We start from the raw sequence: 26,179 nt of genomic DNA on the forward strand, positions 1-26,179 counted from the left end.
TATACTTGCATTTGTATTCAGCCTCAATGTTTCACCCCAGAAACCCATGTTTTACTTAACTTATCCTGTATGTCAGTGCATGGGATCAAGCAGGCAATACTGGCTGCATTGCAAAGACGATGTGTGGGAGTTTAAGACATGCCTACACAGAGTTGACTGTGCATGCCAATGGAAAACAGAAATGTATCCTCCAGCAAAACAAATAAACCATGAAGCTAAACTGGTGACATTTGCTAACTCATCAAATAACTGTGCTGCAGTGAGGGATTCAGTGTTAGTAAAAATCTGGTTTGAGAATGGAAGTAGGAATCCGCTCTGAAAAAGATAACATAAGAACTAGGAGCGGGAGTAGGCCATCTGGCCCTTCGAGCCTGCTCCGCCATTCAATGAGATCATGGCTGATCTTTTATGGACTCAGCCCCACATTCCTGCCTGAACACCATAACCCTTTATTCTTCAAAAAACTATCTATCTTTATCTTGAAAACATTTAATGAAGGAGCCTCAACTGCTTCACTGGGCAGGGAATTCCATAGATTCACAACCCTTTGGGTGAAGAAGTTCCTCCTAAGCTCAGTCCTAAATCTACTTCCCCTTATTTTGAAGCTATGCCCCCTAGTTCTGCTTTCACCCACCAGTGGAAACAACCTCCCCGCATCTATCCTATCTATTCCCTTTATAATTTTATATGTTTCTATCAGATTCCCCTGCCTCCTTCTACCTCCTAAATTCCAAAGAGTACAGTCCCAGTCTACTCAACCTCTCCTCATAATCCAACCCCCTCAACTCTGTGATTAACCTCGTGAATCTCCTCTGCACACCCTCCAGCGCTAGTACATCCTTTCTCAGGTAAGGAGACCAAAACTGAACAAAATACTCCAGGTGTGTCCTCACTAACATCTTATACAGTTGCAGCATACCTCCCTTGTCTTAAACTCCATCCCTCTAGCAATGAAGGACAAAAGTCCATTCACCTTCTTAATCACCTGTTCAAGACCAAATGAGAGCAGGGACCAGATACTGGTCTGAAAATCATCAGAATGGTTACACTGAAATGCTATGCATATATCGACACTTTAGTGGGTGAAATCAAGCCCCAAGTCTGGCAAACATTTCAGATCAATAGCTAGTGGTGTAAATGTATTATGGAACGAAACAGGCGAGTGTTTTGGCAGAAACCAAGATTGCTCAAAGATTAACAAAAGACCCTGATGCCTAAATACCCAGTTTCAGTGATTTATCATCAGACTGTGGAAAAAAACACAAGTACCCATTAAGTCACATCAGCAACATGGATAAAACGCCTTTGAGGTTCAATATGCCCAGCAGCCAAACTGAGTGGAAAGGTTCAGACACAGTTCTAGCAAAAACAATAGGACATATGACAAGACTCATGATGGTACTATCATGCATGACTGATGGAACAAAATTAAAGTCCACGGTAAATTTCAAACGTAAAACCTTGTATCAAGTTTCCTGTTAGGCACTTTGTGCATGTCCATGGCAATGGTTGGATGGATGAGGATAGAGTGACGTTATGGTCGATAATGTGTGGAATAGGCATCATGTCGCCCTCTGTAATGAATGGGGGACATGTTCAGATCCCATATAACTGATGAGATCAAGAAATGCCTGCAAATAAATAACATCCGCATTACAATTATACCTGGGGGTCTAAAAGGTTGAACCTTTGGATGAAAATCTCAACAAACCATTCAAGAATTATGTTTGTGTCAAATTGAACAAGTACAAAAATCCTTCACAAAGAGTGGAAATAGGTGTTCTATCCTGCTTGACGTTTTGTTGTTTTATCATCAAATCTTGGGATGCCAATTTTGCACCAAATGTCATCAGGTTGTTCAGAATACCCAATTCAATTGATGAAGATGAAAATGAATTGACATGGAGGGGTGATTCTGAAACTGCCACGTCTGATCGAGAGTGGAATCCTTAAGATGATGCCAGCCAAAATGACTCAGAATTAATTTGATTAACTCTTTGCATCGGATGCCACAGACAATGAAATTGAGAGTTTTAAAATGTTTGATTGTGCTAAAGGTACCTTTTATACAATGAATTCATCCAATAAACCTTACCACATTGATGCACAATCAATTGCACAAAGACGCAGATTGGGTACAACTGTGGCTTTATTGCAGTCAGATGCGTGGCCTCCTGCTGCAGCTGGCGAAATGGCAGGGCAATGGAGGTCACGCATATTTATACAGATCTTAGTGGGCAGAGCCAGCCGGCAGGGGCTACCGGCGAACCTATAGTGCAGGTCCTACCTTACATCCCATAATACAGTGGTTCACCACACACATTAATATGAATTACTGGTCTTATGTTTTTTTCACACTTCAAATGGTGACCACTCGCATTGGTCATTCCCATTTTATACTATTGTTAAGAACCGTGACAAGTTAAATTTGAGGGTATCCCAAAACCTAGAAGGGCAACTTGGAACACCGGTTCTTAGTGGTGTACATTTTCAATTTGGGGACATAGATTCAAGATAAGGCGCAGAAGGTGTAGAGGGGACATGAGGAAAAACCTTTTAACGCAGAGGATAATGAGTGTGGAATTCGCTGCCCAAGTTGGTGGTGGAGGCAGAGATCCTAAACTCTTTTAAAAAGGTACCTGGATTTGCACCTTAAGTGCTCTAACCTATAGGGTTATGGACCAGGTGCAGGAAGGTGGGATTAGAAAGGGCACCTGGGTGTCCTCGGGCTGGCATGGGCAAGATCGGCTGAATAGCTCCTTCTGTGCTGTAGCGTTTCTATGAATATGAGGAAAGTTATACAAACCAGTGAGGAACACACACACACACACACTGACATTAACCCCATTCCTGAACTATGGGACAGGTCCCTTGACCCCAAAACAACATTCCACTCGGTATAACCCTAAAACCAGCCAATGGTTACCACTGCCGATTTATCTTTTGGTCTGAGACAGTCTTCCATTCAGTGTAGGTGTTCTCTGAGATATCTAAAACCCAGCAGCTTTTAGATTGGAGTGGTGTGCTTCTTGTTTCCTAGCTGCTTCTCGGTCTCTCTTATTGTCCCAGTTAACGCTGCTATGGATATATTGTTTTTTTCTCTCAGTAGCCTCTTGGACCAGACTTTTAGCATATGGGTGTAATATGTGTTCTCTCCCCACTTCAAACTCATCTTTTCTACAGTTCTAACACCTATTTCTATACATCATTGTTCACCCGCCCAGTCACTTATGTAAACACTTGTTTTCCTGTTGCTAATCCAATTCGCATATCAAAATCCCTTCTAATACATGCACCCGTATCAATTTCATTCGTAATTTATTAAAATCTTATTTTTTTAATCTCTATTTTACTCAATTCTTAAATATTCCCCTTCTACCAAGAACTTGATAGTATAAACTGACCACCACTTTTGGAGGTAGTTATTTGGGCAAATGCAAAATTGTTAAGGAAGCTAACATGTCCTTAAGAGCAGACTTTTTTAAAAAAATGCATTTTATTCCAAACATGTACAAACAAGAACATTAATAGATCCAACAAAACTATCAATAATATAGGGCGTCATTCTCCGACCCCCCGCCGGGTTGGAGAATGGCCGTTGGCCGCCGTGAATCCCGCCCCCGCCGAAGTCTCCGGTACCGGAGATTGGACGGGGGCGGGAATCGGGCCGCGCCGGTTGGCGGGACCCCCCGCTGGATTCTCAGGCCCGGATGGGCCGAAGTCCCGCCCAGAAATTGCCTGTCCCGCCGGCGTAAATCAAACCTGGTATTTACCGGTGGGACCAGGCGGCGTGGGCGGGCTCTGGGGTCCTGGGGGGGGGCGCGGGGCGATCTGACCCCGGGGGGTGCCCCCACGGTGGCCTGGCCTGCGATCGGGGCCCACCGATCCGCGGGCGGGCCTGTGCCGTGGGGGCACTCTTTCCCTTCCGCCTCCGCCACGGCCTCCACCATGGCGGAGGCGGAAGAGACTCTCCCCACTACGCATGCGCGGGAAACTGACAGCGGCCGCTAACGCTCCCGCGCATGCGCCGGGAAACTAACAGCGGCCGCTGACGCTCCCGCGCATGCGCCGCATTTCCGCACCAGCTGGCGGGGCAACAAACGCCATTTTCGTCAGCTGGCGTGGCGGAAATCCCTCCGGCGTCGGCCTAGCCCCTCAATGTTGGGGCTAGGCCGCCAAAGATGCGGAGCATTCCGCACCTTTGGGCCGGCGCGATGCCCGTCTGATTGGCGCCGTCTTTGGCGCCAGTCGGCGGACATCGCGCCATTGGGGGAGAATTTCGCCCATAGTTTGCACAATTTTGGCTCGTTTTACCCGCCCCCCCCCCCCCACCCCTCGCCGAACAGATGTCATGAACAATCCCCACCGTATCTTGAATCCTTCCACCGACTACCTTTAACTCAAATTTGATCTTTTACAAAAATAGAAAGTCATTCCCAACCAGACTGCCACTCCTGGTGGTGTGTGGGCCTTCCAATTTAACAAAATCCTCCGCCGGCCAATTAGGGAAGTAAAAGCAATAACATCAGCCCTTTTCCCTTCCATCAGCTCGGAGATGCCAAAAATCGGCACCATTGGGTCCGACCTGACCTCTGCCCCTATAATCTTAGACAATGTCCCAAACACTGCTTCCCAGCACCTCACGAGCTGCTCACATCCCCAGAACATGTGCACATGGTTTGCCGGCCCCCGCCCACATTTTTCACACGTCTATCACCCCACAAAAGAACCCGCTCAGTCATGCACAAGTACCCTGTGTACAGTCTTAAACTGGATCAGGTTCATCCATGCACAAGAAGAACTGACGTTCCCCCTATGCATAGCTTCGCACCACAGATCCCAATCTATTTCCTCCCCCAGCTCCTCCTCCTACTTATGTTTAATCTTCATCACTTACACCCCCCCAGCTCCCCGAGCAACCCATATATGGGCAGCACGTTAGCATAGTGGTTAGCACTGTGGCTTCACAGCGCCAGGGTCCCAGGTTCGATTCCCTGCTGGGTCACTGTCTGTGCGGAGTCGGCACGTTCTCCCTGTGTCTGCGTGGGTTTCCTCCGGGTGCTCCGGTTTCCTCCCACAGTCCAAACACGTACAGGTTAGGTGGATTGGCCACGCTTATTGCCCTTAAGTGTCCAAAAAGGTTAGGAGGGGTTATTAGGTCATGGGGGTGTCAATTGATCCAGCAGAGTATACCCAGGCTGCATGGGAAACATCCTCCACTCTTTTTTTTGTTTTACAAAGCCCCGTACCTCAACTCACTCCCTCTTGGCAGTTCGATCCTTTCCTGTAGCTGATGCAGACTTGAAAATTGTCCTTTCCGGTACAGGTCCCTCACCTTCTCCAGTCCCACCTCCTCCCATCTTCTATACATCCCATCTGGCTCCCCAGGCTTAAACCTGTGGTTCCCACACAGTGGTGTCAACATCGATATAAAAGCAGGAATGTACTTCTGAAGCTTTATAAAGTACTAGTTAGGCCCCATTTAGAATACTGTGAGCAATTTTGGGCCCCACACCTCAGGAAGGACATACTGGCACTGGAGCGGGTCCAGCGGAAATTCACACGGATGATCCCAGGAATGGTAGGCCTAACATACGATGAACGTCTGAGGATCTTGGGATTATATTCATTGGAGTTTAGGAGGTTGAGGGGAGATCTAATAGAAACTTACAAGATAATGAATGGCTTAGATAGGGTGGACGTAGGGACGTTGTTTCCATTAGCAGGGGAGACTAGGACCCAGGGGCACAGCCTTAGAATAAAAGGGAGTCACTTTAGAACAGAGATGAGGAGAAATTTCTTCAGCCAGAGAGTGGTGGGTCTGTGGAATTCATTGCCACAGAGGGCGGTGGAGGCCGGGACGTTGAGTGTCTTTAAGACAGAAGTTGATAAATTCTTGATTTCTCGAGGAATTAAGGGCTATGGAGAGAGAGTGGGTAAATGGAGTTGAAATCAGCTATGATTGAATGGTGGAGTGGACTCGATGGGCCGAATGACCTTACCTCCGCTCCTATGTCTTATGGTCTTATGGATATCCCCCCTAACTTAAAGTGCCTCCTTAGTTGGTTCCATATCTTAATCGTCGATTGCACCATCGGGATCTCCAAGTACTTCCCCTGGACAAACGGCAGAGGGGCCGTCACCAAGGATCTCAGGCCGGATCCCCTGCAGGACTACTCTTCAATCCTAACCACTCTGCACCCTCCTCTCCCCATCACCGCCTCCCCTCTCCAGATTAACTGCCCAGTAATAGTGTAACACATTCGGGAGTGCCAACCCCCTTCCTCCGCCTCTGAAACAGGGTCTTCTTTATCCCCGGCACCTTTCCCGCCCATACAAACTCTGAGATTACCGCCTCTAATTTCTGAAAGAAAGCCTTTTGGAGAAAGATCGGGAGGGCCTGGAAGACAAATAAGAACCTTGCTAAAACGTTCATTCGTATTCCCTGCACTTTCCCCGCCAACGTCAAATGCAACGTATCCCATCTCTTGAAGTCTCTCTTATTCTCTTCCAGTGTAGTCAAGTTCCATTTATGCCTCGTGTCAATCCCTTGTCACCCATGTCCTCGGGTATCTAAACCCTTCCCCAGCCACTATAAATGGCAGCATCTTTAAGTTGGCCTTCAACCTCACTTCGTTCACTAGAAATATCTTGCTCTTCCCTACATTTAATCTATATCCTGAGAAGGCCCCGAATCTCTCCAGTAATCCCATGATCCTGCCCATGCTCTCAAGCAGATCTGACACAAACAACAGTTCATCCGCGAATAGCGATACCCGGTGTTCTGTACTCCCCCTCACAATCTCCCGTCACTCCATAGATCCCCTAAAGGCCATCGCCAGGGGTTCAATCGGCAACACAAATTGCAATGGCGACAGTGGTCGTACCGCTATATAGCTCAAAATTTTGTGAACTCATTCCGTTCATGGCAGCATGTGTTACTGGGGCTGTATATAACAAGCGTACCCATGCCACAAATTTTGGTCCAAATCCAAACCTGTCCGAAGTTTCAGTTAAGTACCTTCACTCCACCCGGTCAAATACTTTCCCTGCATTCATGGTAACAACAGCCTCCAGCACCTGCTCCCTCGATAGAGTCATTATCACATTCAAAAGCCTCACTGGAGAGCTGTCTGCCTCTTACAAAACCCGTTTGGTCTTCTGCAACCAGCTCTGGTACACATCCCTCCATCCTTCCCGTCAACACCTTGGACAGCACCTTCTCGTCAGTATTTAACAATGAAATGGGCCTATATGACCAACACTCTATCGGATCTTTCCCACTTTTTGAGATTACTGTAATTAGCACCTACGTTAATTTCTCCGGTAACTCTCCCTTCGTCTATGCCCCTCATAATTTTGTAGACCTCTATCAGGTCGCCCCTCAACCTCCGTTGTTCCAGTGAGAACAAACCGAGTTTATTCAACCGCTCCTCATAGCTAATGCCCTCCATACCAGGCAACATTCTGGTAAATCTCTTCTGCACCCTCTCTAAAGCCTCCACATCCTTCTGGTAGTGTGGCGACCAGAATTGAACACTGTACTCCAAGTGTGGCCTAACTAAGGTTCTATACAGCTGCAACATGACTTGCCAATTCTTATACTCAATGCCCCGGCCAATGAAGGCAAGCATGCCGTATGCCTTCTTGACTACCTTCTCCACCTGTGTTGCCCCTTTCAGTGACCTGTGGACCTGTACTCCTAGATCTCTCTGACTTTCAATACTCCTGAGGGTTCTACCATTCACTGTATATTCCTTGCATTAAACCTTCCAAAATGCATTACCTCACATTTGTCCGGATTAAACTCCATCTGCCATCTCTCCGCCCAAGTCTCCAAACAATCTAAATCCTGCTGTATCCTCTGACAGTCCTCATCGCTATCCGCAATTCCACCAACCTTTGTGTCATCTGCAAACTTACTAATCAGACCAGTTACATTTTCCTCCAAATCGTTTATATATACTACAAACAGCAAAGGTCCCAGCACTGATCCCTGCGGAACACCACTGGTCACAGCCCTCCAATTAGAAAAGCATCCTTCCATTGCTACTCTCTGCCTTCTATGGCCTAGCCAGTTCTGTATCCACCTTGCCAGCTCACCCCTGATCCCGTGTGACTTCACCTTTTGCACTAGTCTACCATGAGGGACCTTGTCAAAGGCCTTACTGAAGTCCATATAGACAACATCCACTGCCCTACCTGCATCAATCATCTTTGTGACCTCCTCGAAAAACTCTGTCAAGTTAGTGAGACACGACCTCCCCTTCACAAAACCATGCTGCCCCTCACTAATACGTCCATTTGCTTCCAAATGGGAGTAGATCCTGTCTCGAAGAATTCTCTCCAGTAATTTCCCTACCACTGAAGTAAGGCTCACCGGCCTGTAGTTCCCTGGATTATCCTTGCTACCCTTCTTAAACAGAGAAACAACAACACTGGCTATTCTCCAGTCCTCCGGGACATCACCTGAAGACAGTGAGGATCCAAAGATTTCTGTCAAGGCCTCAGCAATTTCCTCTCCAGCCCCCTTCAGTATTCTGGGGTAGATCCCATCAGGCCCTGGGGACTTAATCTACCTTAATATGTTTTAAGACGCCCAACAACCTCGTCTTTTTGGATCTCAATATGACCCAGGCTATCTACACACCCTTCTCCAGACTCAACATCTACCAATTCCTTCTCTTTGGTGAATACTGATGCAAAGTTTTCATTTAGTAACTCGCCCATTCCCTCTGGCTCCACACATAGATTCCATTGCCTATCCTTCAGTGGGCCAACCCTTTCCCTGGCTACCCTCTTGCTTTTTATGTACGTGTAAAAAGCCTTGGGATTTTCCTTAACCCTATTTGCCAATGACTTTTCGTGACCCCTTCTAGCCCTCCTGACTCCTTGCTTAAGTTCCTTGCTACTTTCCTTATATTCCACACAGGCTTCGTCTGTTCCCAGCCTTTTAGCCCTGACAAATGCCTCCTTTTTCTTTTTGACGAGGCCTACAATATCTCTCGTTATCCAAGGTTCCCGAAAATTGCCGTATTTATCCTTCTTCCTCACAGGAACATGCCAGTCCTGAATTCCGTTCAACTGACACTTGAAAGCCTCCCACATATGTCAGATGTTGATTTGCCCTCAAACATCCGCCCTCAATCTAGGTTCTTCAGTTCCCGCCTAATATTGTTATAATTAGCCTTCCCCCAATTTAGCACATTCATCCTAGGACCACTCTTATCCTTGTCCACCAGCACATTAAAACTTACTGAATTGTGGTCACTGTTCCCGAAATGCTCCCCTACTGAAACTTCTACCACCTGGCCGGGCTCATTCCCCAATACCAGGTCCAGTACCGCCCCTTCCCTAGTTGGACTGTCTACATATTGTTTTAAGAAGCCCTCCTGGATGCTCCTTACAAACTCTGCCCCGTCTAAGCCCCTGGCACTAAGTGAGTCCCAGTCAATATTGGGGAAGTTGAAGTCTCCCATCACCACAACCCTGTTGTTTTTACTCTTTTCCAAAATCTGTCTACCTATCTGCTCCTCTATCTCCCGCTGGCTGTTAGGAGGCCTGTAGTAAACCCCCAACATTGCTACTGCACCCTTCTTATTCCTGATCTCGACCCATATAGCCTCACTGCCCTCTGAGGTGTCCTCCCGTAGTACAGCTGTGATATTCTCCCTAACCAGTAGCGCAACTCCGCCACCCCTTTTACATCCCCCTCTATCCTGCCTGAAACATCTAAATCCTGGAACGTTTAGCTGCCAATCCTGCCCTTCCCTCAACCAAGTCTCTGTAATGGCAACAACATCATAGTTCCAAGTACTAATCCAAGCTCTAAGTTCATCTGCCTTACCTGTAATACTTCTTGTATTAAAACATATGCACTTCAGGCCACCAGACCCGCTGTGTTCAGCAACTTCTCCCTATCTGCTCTGCCTCAGAGCCACACTGTCCCTATTCCCTAGTTCTCCCTCAATGCTCTCACCTTCTGGCCTATTGCTCCCGTGCCCACCCCCTGCCATACTAGTTTAAACCCTACCTTGTGACACTAGCAAACCTTGCGGCCAGGATATTTATGCCTCTCCAGTTTAGATGCAACCCGTCCTTATATAGGTCACACCTGCCCCAGAAGAGCTCCCAGTGGTCCAGATAACGAAAACCCTCCCTCCTACACCAGCTGTTTAGCCAGGTGTTTAGCTGCTCTATCTTCCTTTTTCTAGCCTCACTGGCACGTGGCACAGGGAGTAATCCCGAGATTACAACCCTAGAGGTCCTGTCTTTTAACTTTCTGCCTAGCTCCCTGAACTCTTGCTGCAGGACCTCAAGCCCCTTCCTGCCTATGTCGTTAGTACCAATATGTTCAACGACCTCTGCCTGTTTGCCCTCCCCCTTCAGGATGCCCGCTACCCGTTCAGAGACATCCTGGATCCTGGCACCAGGGAGGCAACATACCATCTTGGAGTCTCTTTCACGTCCACAGAAGCACCTATCTGTGCCCCTGACTATAGAGTCCCCTATTACTATTGCTCTTCTGCGCTTTGACCCTCCCTTCTGAACATCAGAGCCAGCCGTGGTGCCACTGCTCTGGCTGCTGCTGTTTTCCCCTGATAGGCTATCCCCCCCGACAGTATCCAAAGGGGTATACCTGTTCGAGAGGGGGACAACCACAGGGGATTCCTGCACTGACTGCCTGCCCTTTCTGGTGGTCACCCATTTCTCTGCCTGCACCTTGGGTGTGACCACATTTATATAACTGCGATCTATGACGCTTTCCGCCACCTGCATGCTCCTAAGTGTTTCCAATTGCTGCTCCAACCGAACCATGCGGTCTGTGAGGAGCTCCAGTTGGGTGCACTTTCTGCAGATTAAGCCATCCGGGACGCTGGAAGCCTCCCGGACCTGCCACATGTCACAGTCAGAGCACTGCACCCCTCTAAATGACATTGTGTCAATTAATTAGTAAATTAAAATTAAAAGTTTAAAAAGTTACCGTTAACTATCTGTTTCCGAGCACTAGATTTCTACTATAAATGTGAAAGCTAAATATAGTACTCTCCGATCTCTGGCTTAGATACCCCTCTAAATTATAATTAAGTAATTATGTTTAATTAGTTACCAATGCTTAATTTTTTTAATTTAGTGTAGATTCCCAACCAGCCACTCAGGTCACAGCTTTTCTGTGATTTCACTTCAGTTCCCCGCGCCCCCCCCCCCCAACACACACAATTTGAAAAGGTAATAAAAGTAAAAATGAGTAAAAATCACTTACTTACTTACCTTCTTACCTCCTGAGGGTCTTAGATGTTCTCAGGTTCTCTCCCTGACAGAGACTGCTCCTCCTCTGAACGGCTCCTGGAACTAGGCCGCGATCTTTTTAAATCTCCGCTCCGACTCGCAGCTCCCGCGCTTTTTAAATCTCTGCTCCGACTCGCAGCTCCCGCTCTTTTTAAATCTCTGCTCCGACTTGCAGCTCCCACGCTTTTTAAATCTCCGCTCCGACTCTCAACTCCCGCTCTTTTTAAATCTCCGCTCCGACTCTCAGCTCCCGCTCTTTTTAAATCTGCGCTCCGACTCGCAGCTCCCGCGCTTTTTAAATCTCCGCTCCGACTCGCAGCTCCCGCTCTTTTTAAATCTCCGCTCCGACTCGCAGCTCCCGTGCTTTTTAAATCTCCGCTCCGACTCGCAACTCCCGCTCTTTTTAAATCTCCGACTCGCAGCTCCCCAGCTTTTTAAATCTCCGCCCTTGTGGAGATTAACCAGAAGGGGAGGTGGCTGCTGACACCTTCTGGTTAATCTCCACAAACTCCTCAATTACTGATCTCACCATCTCACAAAAACCCTTATCTGCCAAAGGATTTGAGTCAAACCTTCAACCCGGACTTTGCACCTGCCCCTCAATGAGTCTCACCTCTATCAAATGTGGCGCATGGTCGGATATTACGATCCCTGCATATTCTGCATCCACCACCCCCAAGAACATGGCAGCACAGTGGTTAGTACAGTTGCTTCACAGCTCCAGGGTCCCAGGTTCGATTCCCGGCTTGAGTCACTGTCTGTGCAGAGCCTGCACGTTTTCCCCGAATCTGTGTGGATTTCCTCCGGGTGCTCCAGTTTCCTCCCACAGTCCAAAGATGTGCAGGTTAAGTGGATTGGCCATGATAAATTGCCCTTAGAGTTAGAAAAAAAAAAAAAAAAAGGTTAGCTGGGGTTACTGGGATAGGGTGGAAGTTTGGGCTTAAGTAGGATGCTCTTTCCAAGAACCAGTGCAGACGCTATGGGCTGAATGGTCTCCTTCTGCACTGTAAATTCTATGAACAGCGTCCGGCTCACCACAAAGAAATCAATCTTCGAGTATGCCTTATGTACGTGTGAGAAGAAGGAATATCCTTCCCGGCCACTGGTCAAACATTCCCATTTGGTCCTTAAACCATCCCAGCTCCTTTGCCATCTTCAGTCTTTCCATTGATTTGGGACAAGACCTGTCTACCTTTGACTCCATTACACAATTGAAATTTCCACCCTTAAGTATCTAGGTTCGGGATCATCCCCAGCAGACTCCTAATAAATCCTACATCATTCCAATTTGATGCATATATGTTGATTAGCACCACTGGTGCCCCCTCCACCACTCCACTCACTCTTATCTCTCTCCCTCCTGGGTCCCTTACCTCCCTAGCTCCCACAAACCGCATTCTCTTACTCATCGAAATGGCCACACCCCGTGCCTTTGAGTTAAACCCCGCTGTCATGCGAGTGTCCCTTTTAAGAAAGGTTTTGTTTGTAGCACGGCTTCATTTGACTACATGGTTTGTAGCACGGCTTCAGTAATGTCATTTGTGGGTGGAGCTGGGCTGTGGCTGTCAGGTGAGAGGGGGTTTAGTGTTCTGGTTTCATTTTCAGTTTGTTGGTTTGGACTGCAGGAAGTTTTCCCGTTTGTATTTTAAAGCTGTTCCAGGGAACTGAAAGCACATTGCATGTGGCGAACTGCCTTGGTAACTTTGAAGATAGAGTTGCTTTCCGGAAGGAGTTTTGAATCTGCTGGTTGGAAGCTGGACCAGAATCTCAAGGAAAGGACCAGTCCCATTCAAGTGAGATTACAGTGTGCTGGGCCATGTCCTTGAAAGGTTTATTGGAATTTGCACTGAATTGGATCAGCTACTAAGGGGTTTCATTAAGAGTTATATACATAGATTACTGTAGCTGTTGTGTGTTTTTTCATGTTTGTAACTGAGAACAATTTCTTACTAACTTTTATATATGTTAACTACACATTGTTATAATAAGCTTTGTTTTGATAAAAGCACCTAGGAAGTCTGATGAATCACACCTGAAGTGAAGGCACTTGTGTTCATCCTAGCCAAATTCAATATAAAGGTTATAGGTTAGGTGAGCTTCATAATACACTTTGGAATTTCTAAGCCCTGGCCCATAACAAATTGGTGGCTTATCGGATAAAAGTCTATATTTTGTGAACTGAAAGACAGTGAGGGGTGAGCATATTTGTGTTTGCTTTTCAGGTGTTGTATTCAAGTTTTAATAGGGAGTGTGTTGCCGACAATAGCTCTTTCAGAGGCTCAGAAGTTTTTGGGGGGTGGAGATGATCACGCAAAGTAGTCAAAGTGACTAAAACAAGGTTTTTAGAATATGCAAAAATATTACAGTTAACATTGCCTGACAGAGTACGGAAAGGAGAAGTAGTTGCAGCGGTAGCTGAGCATTTAAAATTGCCTGAGTTACAGTCAAAATCATTGGAAATGGCAAGAATTCAATTACAGATGAAACAGCTTGAACACGAAAAAGAATTAAAGTAGCTTGAATTCGAAATGAGGGAAAAAGAAAAGGAGAGAACGAATATAAGAACTAGGAGCAGGAGTAGGCTATCTGGCCCTTCGAGCCTGCTCTGCCATTCAATGAGATCATGGCTGACCTTCTGTGGACTCAGCTCCACTTTCCCGCCTGAACACCATAAGCCTTTATTCCTTTCTTGAAAAAACTATCTATCTTTATCTTGAAAATATTTAAAGAAGGAGCTTCAACTGCTTCATTGGCAGGGAATTCCATAGATTCACAACCCTTTGGGTGAAGAGGTTCCTCCTAAACTCAGTCCTAAATCTACTTCCCCCTTATTTTGAGGCTATACCCCCTAGTTCTGCTTTCACCCGCCAGTGGAAACATCCTTCTAAATTCCAATGAGTACAGTCCCAGTCTGCTCAACCTCTCCTCGTAAGCCAATCCCCATAACTCTGGGATTAACCTAGCGAATCTCCTCTGCACACCCTCCAGTGCCAGTACGTCCTTTCTCAAGTAAGGAGACCAAAACTGAACACGCTACTCCAGCTGTGGCCTCACTAACACCTTATACAATTGCAGCATAACCTCCCTTGTCTTAAACTCCATCCCTCTAGCAATGAAGGACAAAATTCCATTTGCCTTCTTAATCACCTGTTGCACCTGTAAACCAACTTTTTGCGACTCATACACTAGGACACCCAGGTCCCTCTGCACAGCAGCATGTTTTAATATTTTATCATTTAAATAATAATCCCTTTTGCTGTTATTCATACCAAAATGGATAACCTCACATTTGTCAACATTGTATTCCACCTGCCAGACCCTAGTCCATTCACTTAAACTATCCAAATCCCTCTGCAGACTGCCAGTATCCTCTGCACTTTTTTCTTTATCACTCATCAGTATCGTCTGCAAACTTGGACACATTGTACTTGGTCCCCAACTCCAAATCATCTATGTAAATTGTGAATAATTGTGGGCCGAACACTGATCCATGAGGGACACAACTAGCTACTGATTACCAACCAGAGAAGCACCCATTAATCCCCACTCTTTGCTTTCTATTAATTAACCAATCCTCTATCCAGGCTACTACTTTAACCTTAACGCCATGCATCATTATCTTATGCAGCACTCTTTTGTGTGGCACCTAGTCAAAAGCAGGAAAGGGAAAAGTAAAGAATAGCCCTAGCAGAACAAAAAGTGAGAGAAAGCGAGGTACAGATCGGGGAAAAAGAAACAGAAGAGAGGGAAAGAAAAAGAGAGAGACTTTGAACTTCAGATACCCTGGGATGTTTCCTGATTGTGCAGTAACAAGGTCACAGGTTAAGACAAGAGGAGAGCAGCATGTGGGCAGCACGGTAGCACAGTGGTTAGCACTGTGTTACAGCTCCAGAGTCCCAGGTTCCATTCCCGGCTGGGAACACTGGCTGTGCGGAGTCTGCACGCTCTCCCCATGTATGCACACTCTCCCAGTGTCTGCACGGGTTTCCTCCGGGTGTTCCAGTTTCCTCCCACAGTCCAAAGATGTGCAAGTTAAGGTAGATTGGCCATGATAAATTGCCCTTAAATGTCCAAAAAGGTGAGGTGGGGTTCCTGGGTTACAGGGATATGGCGGAGGAGTGGGCTTAAGAAGGGTGCTCTTTCCAAGAGCCAATGCAGACTAGATGGGCTGAATAGCCTCCTTTTGCACTGTAGATTATGATTCTATGAGAATGTGATAAAGAGAAGAAAGTTCGATGGTGGAAGACAAAGAACAGAAATGGACTATATTACTGTAAATGTTTGCCCGTTTTGATTTTATAAAATATGTATGATTATTGTCAAGTTTTCGTAATGTGCAAGTGAAAAGGTTTGAATAATGAAACCATCTTTGCAGTTGATGGTTTATTTTTATTCTTGGGCGGGGGGCGGGGGGGGGGGGGGAGGTGTCATGGGAGTGTCCCTTTAAGAAAAGTTTTGTTTGACCACATGCTTGTAGCACGGCTTCAGTGATGTCATTTGTGAGTGGAGCTGGGCTGTGGCTGTCAGGTGAGAGAGGGTTCAGTGTTGGTTTGGACCGCGGGAGGTTTCTCGGTTTGTATTTTAAAGCTGTTCCAGGGAACTGAAAGCACATTGGGTGTGGCAAACTACCTTGGTAACTTTAAAGATAGAGTTGCTTTCCAGAAGGAGTTTTGAATCTGCTGGTTGGAAGCTGGACCAGAATCTCAGGGAAAGGACCAGTCCCATTCAAGTGAGATTACAGTGTGCTGGGCCAAATCCTTGAAAGGGGTTTTGGTTTATTGGATTTTGTATTGAATTGGAACAGCTACTAAGGGAGATTCATTAAGAGTTATGCACATAGATTACTGTAGCTGTTGTGTGTTTTTTCATGTTCGTAATTGAGAACAACTTCTTGCTAACTGTTTTATATAGGTTAACTAAACATTGTTATAATAAACTTTGTTTTGAAAAAAGCACCTAGGAAGTCTGATGAATCACACCTGAAGTAGGCTCTTGAGCTCATCGTAGCCAAATTCAACATATAAGTTATAGGTCAGGTGAGCTTCATAATACATTTTAGAGTTTCTAAGCCCTGGCCCATAACACCGCATGGAATACTTGTCCCATCCATCCCTTCCACAATCTAATATGATCCTTAACTCAGAAGTGCATCTTCTACAGGTAGATCACCTCCGCCTTCAAACCCTTCAGGTGTGAAAATCGGCCCATTTACCGCACAAACAGTCCACAAACAAATCTCATTGGGGGTCTGCGCCTCGACTCTCCTCTATCATCTGCCATCAGCCTCAATCAGCCCAGTCTCTCCTAGTATCGCCCTATATTGAGCTCATCCAAGATGGCCTTCCTCTTTGTCCATGACCATGCCTGATCTCCACCTTGACCACGTTACAATTTTCTCTCCAAATTGCCCTCCTTCCCTTGCCCTATCTTCCCCCAATCATATTCCCCTTCCCCCCCCACGCCCCAGCCACTCCCAGCCTCCTCCCCTAGCCACTCCTCTCCGCCTCCTCCCCATCATATCTCCGTTCACTAGCACTGCCTGCCAGTGTGACGGCTTCCACTTCCACTCGGAAACCTCTTTTCACCCCCCCCCCCTTCTCCCCATCCCTCCCACAGCGAGGGGGGAAAAGAGACCGAAGTAACAATCCGCCCCTCCAGGAAGAAACAGAAATCCAGGAAATATTACGAGGGGGAGAGGGAAAAGGGGGGGGGGGGGGGAGGCAATTACCTGCATAGAAACCTGTAACTTGAAACAGAAGACACATCTTGAAAAAACATCTATCAGCGACAAACAGGATCCAAATCTCTATCCAAATCTCTGATAACAATAATTATGCCCTCTAACTTTTACAGATGCAAACTCCCTCTTTATACATCAACCCTTAGATCCCCAACTTATTTTGTTTGCCTCTTCTGGAATTTCAATGCAGTATTCTCGACAAAGAACAAAGAAATGTACAGCACAGGAACAGGCCCTTCGGCCCTCCAAGCCCGTGCCGACCATGCTGCCCGACTAAACTACAATCTTCTACACTTCCTGGGTCCGTATCCTTCTATTCCCATCCTATTCATATATTTGTCAAGATGCCCCTTAAATGTCCTTATCGTCCCTGCTTCCACTACCTCCTCCGGTAGAGAGTTCCAGGCACCCACTACCCTCTGCGTAAAAAACTTGCCTCGTACATCTACTCTAAACCTTGCCCCTCTCACCTTAAACCTATGCCCCCGAGTAATTGACCCCTCTACCCTGGGGAAAAGCCTCTGACTATCCACTCTGTCTATGCCCCTCATAATTTTGTATACCTCTATCAGGTCTCCCCTCAACCTCCTTCGTTCCAGTGAGAACAAACCGAGTTTATTCAACCGCTCCTCATAGCTAATGCCTTCCATACCAGGCAACATTCTGGTAAATCTCTTCTGCACCCTCTCTAAAGCCTCCACATCCTTCTGGTAGTGTGGCGACCAGAATTGAACACTATACTCCAAGTGTGGCCTAACTAAGGTTCTATACAGCTGCAACATGACTTGCCAATTCTTATCCTCAATGCCCCGGCCAATGAAGGCAAGCATGCCGTATGCCTTCTTGACTACCTTCTCCACTTGTGTTGCCCCTTTCAATGACCTGTGGACCTGTATTCCTAGATCTCTTTGACTTTCAATACTCTTGAGGGTTCTACCATTCACTGTATATTCCCTACCTGCATTAGACCTTCCAAAATGCATTACCTCACATTTGTCCGGATTAAACTCCATCTGCCATCTCTCCGCCCAAGTCTCCAGACAATCTAAATCCTGCTGTATCCTCCGACAGTCCTCATCACTATCCGCAATTCCACCAACCTTTGTGTCGTCTGCAAACTTACTAATCAGACCAGTTACATTTTCCTCCACATCATTTATATATACTACAAAGAGCAAAGGTCCCAGCACTGATCCCTGTGGAACACCACTGGTCACAGCCCTCCAATTAGAAAAGCATCCCTCCATTGCTACTCTCTGCCTTCTATGGCCTAGCCAATTCTGTATCCACCTTGCCAGCTCACCCCTGATCCCGTGTGACTTCACCTTTTGTACTAGTCTACCATGAGGGACCTTGTCAAAGGCCTTACTGAAGTCTATATAGACAACATCCACTGCCCTACCTGCATCAATCATCTTAGTGACCTCCTCGAAAAACTCTATCAAGTTAGTGAGACACGACCTCCCCTTCACAAAACCGTGCTGCCTCTCACTAATACGTCCATTTGCTTCCAAATGGGAGTAGATCCTGTCTCGAAGAATTCTCTCCAGTAATTTCCCTACCACTGAAGTAAGGCTCACCGGCCTGTAGTTCCCTGGATTATCCTTGCTACCCTTCTTAAACAGAGGAACAACATTGGCTATTCTCCAGTCCTCCGGGACATCCCCCGAAGACAGCGAGGATCCAAAGATTTCTGTCAAGGCCTCAGCAATTTCCTCTCCAGCCTCCTTCAGTATTCTGGGGTAGATCCCATCAGGCCCTGGGGACTTATCTACCTTAATATTTTTTAAGACACCCAACACCTCGTCTTTTTGGATCACAATGTGACCCAGGCTATCTACACCCCCCTCTCCAGACTCAACATCTACCAATTCCTTCTCATTGGTGAATACTGATGCAAAGTATTCATTTAGTACCTCGCCCATTTCCTCTGGCTCCACACATAGATTCCCTTGCCTATCCTTCAGTGGGCCAACCCTTTCCCTGGCTACCCTCTTGCTTTTTATGTACGTGTAAAAAGCCTTGGGATTTTCCTTAACCCTATTTGCCAATGACTTTTCGTGACCCCTTCTAGCCCTCCTGACTCCTTGCTTAAGTTCCTTGCTACTTTCCTTATATTCCACACAGGCTTCGTCTGTTCCCAGCCTTTTAGCCCTGACAAATGCCTCCTTTTTCTTTTTGACGAGGCCTACAATATCTCTCGTTATCCAAGGTTCCCGAAAATTGCCGTATTTATCCTTCTTCCTCACAGGAACATGCCGGTCCTGTATTCCTTTCAACTGCCACAACCCAAAGATGTGCAGGCTAGATGGATTGGCCACGCTAAATTGCCCCTTAATTGGAAAAAATGAATTGGGTACTCTAAATTTTTTTTTTTAAATCTTGGTTACTTACTTTGTGGTGCTTGTCCCCTCTACGCCTTCCGGTAGCCCCACGATTCGGCAATTAACCTTGAGTGCTTTACATAGGTTCTCCCAAGGCTCCCACCCCCACCTCCAGGGATAGGTTCTCCCAAGGCTCCCACCTCCACCTCTAGGGGTACTATCCTGTCACTTTGATCAGAGATACTGCCTCCATTTCTTGCAGCTTCGCTGCTTGCATCTCGAGGCACTTTTTCATGCGGCCCATCGTTACCTGCAAGGCGCTACTGCATCCTCAATGGCTCTTGACCAGTCCCCTTGCATTTCTTTTCTGTGGTATCCGAGTTAGTCGTTAACCGTTCCATCTGAGCTTTTCCCTCGGGCATCATTCCTTCTCTCTCTGCTGCCATTTTGTCAGAGTTTGCTCTGCCTCGACATCTCTCCACTTTTTGGGCTGAGATTTTAAGTGCTTTCTGCCAGGTCTGATAAGTTACCGGCATAACTGTCCTGGGGAGTGTACTGTTCTATAACTTTTGTGCCCCTTTTGACATCAAAAAGTACCCGTTATTGGGGTTTAAATTGCCGATAGCTTCTTTCCCGAGATGGAGCCGTCCTGTGTGTGGCTGCTTACATCATGGCCGCCACCAGATGTTTTGGACAGCACACTTAAGGATGTGAAGGCACTAGAGAGTTCAGAAAAGATTCACAAGAATGGTTCCAGGGTTGGGGAACTTCAGTTATGTGGGTAGATAGGAAAAGCTGTGACACTTTTCATAGAATTGTCAGTGCAGAATGAGGCCATTCAGTCCATGGAGTCAAACCCATGCTGGCATGGGGAGAAAGTGTAAACTCCACACAGACAGTCACCCGAAGACAGAATTGAACCGGGTCCCTGGAGCTGTGAGGCACAGTGCTAGCCACTGTGTCACCCATTGGATAAGAGAAACTTGAGGGAAGATTTAATGGAAGCATTCAAAGTCATGGATCTGGATAGAGCAGGTGGGGAAAACTGTTTCCACTGGTGGAAGAATGGACAACCAGAGGGCACAGATTTATGGCAATTGGCAAAAGAAGCAGTGGCGACATGTGGGAAAACCTTTTCGTGCAGCAAGTGGTTAGGATCTAGAATGCTATGCCTGAGAGTGTGGTGGAAGGAAATTCAGTTGAGGTGTTCCAGAAGGAAATGAACTATTAGCTGAAAAGGAAAAAATGTGCAAGATTATGGGGATAAGGCAGGGGAATGGTATTGGGTAAATTGTCCCTTCAGTGAGCCAGCACACACACAATGCACCACCTTATTCTATGCTGTAAGCATTTTCTGATTCGGTGTATCCTCTACAAGATGCCCTGACGCAACTGGCCAACCCTTCTTGGACTGCACATGCCAAACCTACAAACTCTCCCGCCTAGAAAGACGAGGGCACTAGTCGCCACATTCTGGCACTTGTTCGGGGAGGCCGGTACGGGAATTGAACCCTCGCTGCTGACATTGTTCTGCATTACAAGCCAGCTATTTAGCCCACTGTGCTAAACCAGCCCCAAAACATCAATTAACATTGTGGCCCTAAACAAACAATTAAACATCATCCCGACATAAAACCATATTATAATTAGTTTAATTGTTGCTGGAGCAAAATCATGGAACTCCCTCGGTGGTCACCATGTGTGGTGAATCACGTATTGCTACTATATATATATTTACCGTTATTCGTCCTACAGTTATCCACCACTGTATATATGTTCACTGTTGTTCTTATTCACTGTTACTTACTGTTGTTGTGTTGATGCTTCTGTTGGCTCCGCCCCTCGGGGAGGTATATAATTGGCAGACCTGTGGCCAGCTCTCAGTGCGGGAGCAGCAGCAGGCTGGCATACTTCTTAGCTTATTCAAACCACTGTTCTCTTCTACAACTCAACTCGTGTGAATTGATGGTCCATCAATTTAATAAGCTAAGATATCACAATGGACGCCGCTCTTAAGCCTGACCGACTTGAACTCGACCCGCAGGCAGCTGGAGCCACTGCAATCTTTGAGCATTGGCTAAGTTGTTTCGAGGCCTACCTCGACTCCTCGACCGACGACGTCTCCGGGGTGCACAAGCGGCGTCTCCTCAACGCTTGGGTGAGCCACAAAATTGTCCTATTAATCAGAGACGCGGCCTCGTACGAAGAGGCCATTGCACTGTTGAAAGGACAGTTTGTGAGGCTGGTGAATGAGGTGTTCACTTGACATCTTCTTACCACGTGGCATCAGCGCCCTGGTGAATAGCTGGCAGAATTCCTGAGTGACCTGAGGGTACTCGCCAGGAATTGTAACTGCCAGGCAGTTACGGCAGTACAACACACGGAACGCTTGATCCAGGACACCTATGTGGCTGGAGTCCGGTCCAGTTATATCTGGCAACGACTGCTCGAAAGGGGTGCCCTCGACCTCAAGGACACGGTACAGCGATCTACCTCGTTAAAGGTAGCATTCCAGAGTTTGGATGCCTTCACGCCTGACCATGCAGCATCCTCATGGACGTCGGAGGCGCGGCCATCACCCAACCTGGGGGTGTCCCATGCCTGTGCTGCGCGGCTGCCTGCCAACTCCGGGGGGCCATTCTGCTACATCTGCAGCCAGGGCCAGCACCCCAGGCAGCGTTGCCCAACGTGTGCGGTAAGAGGGGGCATTTTGCTAAAGTCCGCCTGGCCCAACCTAAAGCTCCCAAATCTAAAGCCTGCTAAGCCCGACCTGAAGCTCACAGATCCCGCAGTGTGGCATCGTGCCTGCCGGTACCGCCCCCTTCTGACGCGTGCAGTCAGTGGGGTCCTCCATTTTGTCCACCATCTTTAACGCCGCCCGCCACGTGCAACATGTTGGGGCCACCATCTTCAACGACGCCCGTCACGTGCGACTCATGGAGGCCGCCATTTTGGGATAACCCCGCTACCGCCGACCGGACCAGTCATCCGCAGCTCGGCTCAATTACACTCGACCAATCCGGGCCCCATCACCTCAAGAACTCTATGATGGCCGTCCGGGTCAATGGGCATGAGGCGTCCTGCCTCTTGGACTCCGGGAGCACGGATAGCTTCGTCCATCCGGATACGGTAAGGAGCTGCACCCTCCGGATTTTCCCCGTGTCCCAAACAATCTCCCTTGCTTCTGGATCACATTCCATGCAGGTCCGGGGCTACTGTGTCGCAAACCTTGTGATACAGGGCGTCGAGTGCGCCAACTTTAAACTTTACGTCCACCCCCATCTCTGCGCTCCCCTCTTATTAGGACTGGATTTCCAGTGTAACCTCCGAAGCCTGACCCTGAGGTTCGGTGGACCCCTGCCCCCTCTCACCGTCTGTAGCCTCGCGATCCTTAAGGTCGCCCCTCCCTCGCTCTTTGCGCACCTCACCCCCGACTGTAAGCCCGTCGCCACCAGGAGCAGACGATACAGTGCTCAGGACCAGGCCTTTATCAGGTCGGAGGTCCAGCGACTCTTGCGGGAAGGGATCATTGAGGTCATTAACAGCCCCTGGAGAGCCCAAGTGACGGTCGTCAGGACCGGGGAGAAGAACCGGATGGTCGTCGACTACAGTCAGACGATCAACTGGTACACACAACTCTATGCGTACCCTCTTCCCCGCATATCTGACATGGTCAACCAGATTGCGCACTACTGAGTCTTCTCCAAGGTAGACTTGAAGTCCGCGTACCACCAGCTCCCTATCCACCCGGAGGACCGCCACTACACTGCCTTCGAGGCAGACAGCTGCCTCTACCAGTTCTTCAGGGTTCCCTTCAGCGTCACCAATTGGGTCCCGGTCTTCCAACGAACGATGGACCGAATGGTTGACCAGTACGAGCTGCGGGCCACGTTCCCGTATTTGGATAATGTCACCATCTGTGGCCATGATCAGCAGGACCACGACGTTAACCTTAAGAAATTCCTCCACACTGCCCAACTCCTTAATTTGACCTATAACAAGGAGAAATGTGTTTTCCGCACAATCCGACTAGCCATCCTGAAATGAAATGAAAATCGCTTATTGTCACAAGTAGGCTTCAAATGAAGTTACTGTGAAAAGCCCCTAGTCGCCACATTCCGGCGCCTGTTCTGGGAGGCTGGTACGGGAATTGAACCGTGCTGCTGGCCTGCTTTAAAAGCCAGCGATTTAGCCCAGTATGCTAAACCAGCCTCCTTGGCTATGTCGTGGAAAACGGAGTCCTAGGGCCCAACCCCGATCGCATGCGCCCCCTCCTGCAACATTCCCTCCCCTACTTCCCCATGGCCCTGAAGAGATGCCTGGGGTTCTTTTCCTACTATGCCCAGTTGGTCCCCAATTATGCGGACAAAGCCCGCCCACTTATCAAATCCGCCATTTTTCCCCTGACGACTGAGGCCCGTCTGGCTTTCAACCGCATCAAGGCAGATATTGCCAAGGCCACGATGCACGCTGTGGACGAGTCCGTTCCGTTCCAGGTGGAAAGCGATGTGTCTGACTTCGCCCTGGCCGCTACCCTCAACCAGGCAGGAAGGCCCGTGGCTTTCTTTTCCCGTACCCTCCATGCCTCCGAGATTCGACATTCCTCTGTCGAGAAGGAAGCTGAAGCCATTGTGGAAGCTGTGCGACATTGGAGGCATTACCTGGCCGGCAGGAGATTCACTATTCTCACTGACCAACAGTCGGTTGCCTTCATGTTCAATAACACACAGCGGGGCAAGGTCAAGAACGACAAGATCTTGAGATGGCTGATCGAACTCTCCACCTATAACTACGTTATCTTCTTTCGTCCTGGGAAGCTCAATGAGCCCCCAGATGTCCTGTCCCGCGGTACATGCGCCAGCGCGCAAGAAGACCGACTTTGGGCCATCCACAATGACCTCTGTCATCCGGGGGTCACCCGGCTTCTCCATTTCATCAAGGCCCGTAACCTGCCCTACTCCACCGAGGAGGTAAGGACCATGACCAGGGACTGCAAAGTCTGCGCGGAGTGCAAGCCGCACTTACTATCGGCCAGGCAGGGCTCACCTGGTGAAGGCCTCCCGCCCCTTTGAACGCCTCAGCGTCTATTTCAAAGGGCCCCTCCCTCCACTGATCGTAACATATTCTTCCTCAACATCGTTGACGAGTACTCCCGTTTTCCCATTGCCATCCCATGCCCCGACATGACCTCGGTCACTGTCATCAAGGCCTTACACAGCATCTTCATCTTGTTCGGTTTCCCCACTTACATCCAGTGATCGGGACTCCTCTTTTATGAGTGATGAGCTGCGTCAGTTCCTGCTTAGCAAGGGCTTCGCCTCAAGCAGAACTACCAGCTACAACCCCCGGGCAGGTGGAGAGGGAGAATGCGACGATCTGGAAGGCCGTCCTTCTTGCCCTACGTTCTAGAAGTCTCCCAGTCTCCCGCTGGCAGGAGGTCCTTGCCGATGCGCTCCACTCCATCCGGTCGCTTCTCTGCACCGCTACTAACGAGACCCCTCACGAACGTTTGTTTGTCTTCCCCAGGAAGTCCATCTCCGGGATCTCGATTCCGTCCTGGCTGACAACACCAGGGCCTGTCCTCCTCAGGAAGCATGTGAGTAGCCATAAGTCCAACCCCGTGGTCGAGGGGGTTCAGCTCCTCCACGCAAACCCTCCGTATGCATGCGTGGCACACCACGACGGACGGCAGGACACAGTCTCCCTCCAGGATTTGGCACCCGCAGGTTCCCCAGCAACCATCACCAACGTGCCCACCCTACTCCGCCTATCACCATCACTCGAATGTGGCGGGACTTGGCACTGGCAGTCCTCCCTGGGGCCGTTACCACCGCCCCCGCCCCTACACCGTCTCCCTCTACATCAACACATCGCAATGAAGCTGCAGATGACACGCTCCCGGAGCCGAAGGTCCCGACATCCGTGCCCACACCGCAGCCGGGGTTGAGGCGATCACGGCAGAAGATCAAGGCTCCCGTCAGACTCAACCTGTGAGTCTACATCACCCCCGCTGGACTTTTTTTAATAACTGGGGTGAATGTGGTGAATCACGTATTGCTACTATATATATTTAATGTTATTTGTTATTCGTCCAACTGTTATCCACCACTGTATATATGTTCACTATTGTTCTTATTCACTGTTACTTACTGTTGTTGTGTTGATGCTTCTGTTGGCTGTCTGTGGCTCCGCCCCTCAGGGGAGGTATATAATTGGCAGACCTGTGGCCAGCTCTCAGTGCGGGAGCAGCAGCAGGCTGGCATACTTCTTAGCTTATTCAAACCACTGTTCTCTTCTACAACTCGACTCCTGTGAATTGATGATCCATCACCATGTGGCTGCGTGGGCTCACTGCCTCACCATCTAGAGTGCAGCTGGGGATGGGTGACATGCTGGTTTTGCCGAGCGAGGTTCACTTACCATAAAATAGATAATTTCGATGTTGAATCAGTTTCTTACCTTTTACACGAACGGTAGAATAAGTCGCCAGTTGGCAATCATCACCTCAAGTCATCAATGCAACAATCTGTGGTGGGTGGATTATCCTTTACCAAGATGGCGCCGGCGCGTCACCTTCTGGCCGGGTGTGAACTGCACGAGATTCAGCACAGGAGTGCGCAGGCGCCGCCAGACTCCCCACTCCACTGCGGGATGGGATGGGGGCCGATGGCAATTCCCCGACCAACAAACGACCAGAGGGACCGGAGTTGGAGGCAGAAAAGTGATTTTAAGACAGGAGCAGATTTCGAATTCCCAGTGAAACTCGGAATCCTTTTGATGGGAGAGCAGAGGAGATTTTGAGGACACGCCGCGCGGAGGGCAGTGG

General features: G+C 48.3%; 1 protein-coding gene and 1 long non-coding RNA gene across 2 annotated transcripts in view; one reads left to right on the plus strand and one right to left on the minus strand.

Moving 5' to 3' along the window:
• The window catches only part of st3gal3a (ST3 beta-galactoside alpha-2,3-sialyltransferase 3a), a 1,052,507-nt gene that overhangs the window by 307,294 nt on the left and 719,034 nt on the right, over positions 1–26,179 (plus strand). The window lies entirely within an intron of this gene.
• On the minus strand, positions 577–26,174 carry LOC140426185 (uncharacterized). Its single transcript, XR_011948151.1, has 3 exons — positions 25,813–26,174; positions 11,903–12,162; positions 577–1,631 (listed from the first exon to the last, which is right to left on the minus strand). It is a non-coding gene; the product is annotated as an uncharacterized lncRNA (long non-coding RNA).

The sequence above is a fragment of the Scyliorhinus torazame genome, chromosome 7 (genome assembly GCF_047496885.1).
Source record: "Scyliorhinus torazame isolate Kashiwa2021f chromosome 7, sScyTor2.1, whole genome shotgun sequence".
Taxonomy (NCBI): Eukaryota; Metazoa; Chordata; class Chondrichthyes; order Carcharhiniformes; family Scyliorhinidae; genus Scyliorhinus; species Scyliorhinus torazame.